Raw genomic sequence first — 832 nt, 5'->3', positions numbered from 1 at the left:
CACACATGTGCCCCATAGGAAAATTCTCTTAAAAAAAAAAAAAAAAGAAGAAGAAGAAAAGAAAAGAAAACACACGCACACACACCAGGCACATGTATGTGCATGCCCCAAATCACACATGTGTGTTCATGCTCAACATCCTGAGAGGAGAATGAAGGAGAAGGGATTGAGGCATGGCTATCTCCCCTGGGGTGTGGGGGGGAGGTGATTTCTCACTTTGCCTCTCTTTTTCTCTGTCTCTGTCTCTCTCGTGAACACACACATCGTGTAAGAAAACAGAACACATTTATTCGTGCAACTAATACACACTGAGAACCTCCTAGGTGCTAAGCCATAGGAAAACAACAGCCAACACCATACAATGGCCCCTGCCTCCAGATCCTCCCAGAAAGCTGAGACAATAAGAACACATGCAAACAACATATAAACATACAACCGGCCATCAGAGGGTGCTGAATTGAGGTGTAGTTCCAGAAAAGACTCATCTGTAGCCCAGGAGCTGGGACAATGCCCTTATTGGAAAACACACTTTTGCAGACATTATTAAGTGAATGAAATCATCTCGGAAGGGGCCAAAGGGGAGTGTAGTGGTTAGGGTGCTAGGCTCCCATGTGGCCATCCATAGTTCGAGTCTCCGACCGGGCAGCTTGAAACGCAAGCCAGACACGTGTGCATGCATGTCCAAAATCCCAAGAGGAGAATGGAGAAGGGATTACAGCATTGGCAATTCCCCCTGGGGGGACCGGGGTGATTTATCGCTGTCTATCTCTCTGTCTCTCTGGTGAGCGCATTCACCTTAATAGCAAAAAAAAAAAAAAAAAAAACTCTCAAA

The 832-nt window shown here is 45.9% G+C and overlaps 1 protein-coding gene across 1 annotated transcript in view; it reads right to left on the bottom strand.

Moving 5' to 3' along the window:
- Positions 1-832, bottom strand: part of NOTCH3 (notch receptor 3) — a gene marked incomplete at its 5' end in the record, with an annotated part of 57,086 nt that overhangs the window by 47,641 nt on the left and 8,613 nt on the right.

This window comes from Tupaia chinensis, unplaced genomic scaffold (assembly GCF_000334495.1).
Source record: "Tupaia chinensis unplaced genomic scaffold, TupChi_1.0 Scaffold139785_1, whole genome shotgun sequence".
Taxonomy (NCBI): domain Eukaryota; kingdom Metazoa; phylum Chordata; class Mammalia; order Scandentia; family Tupaiidae; genus Tupaia; species Tupaia belangeri.
This window is presented reverse-complemented; position numbering and strand designations above follow the sequence as displayed.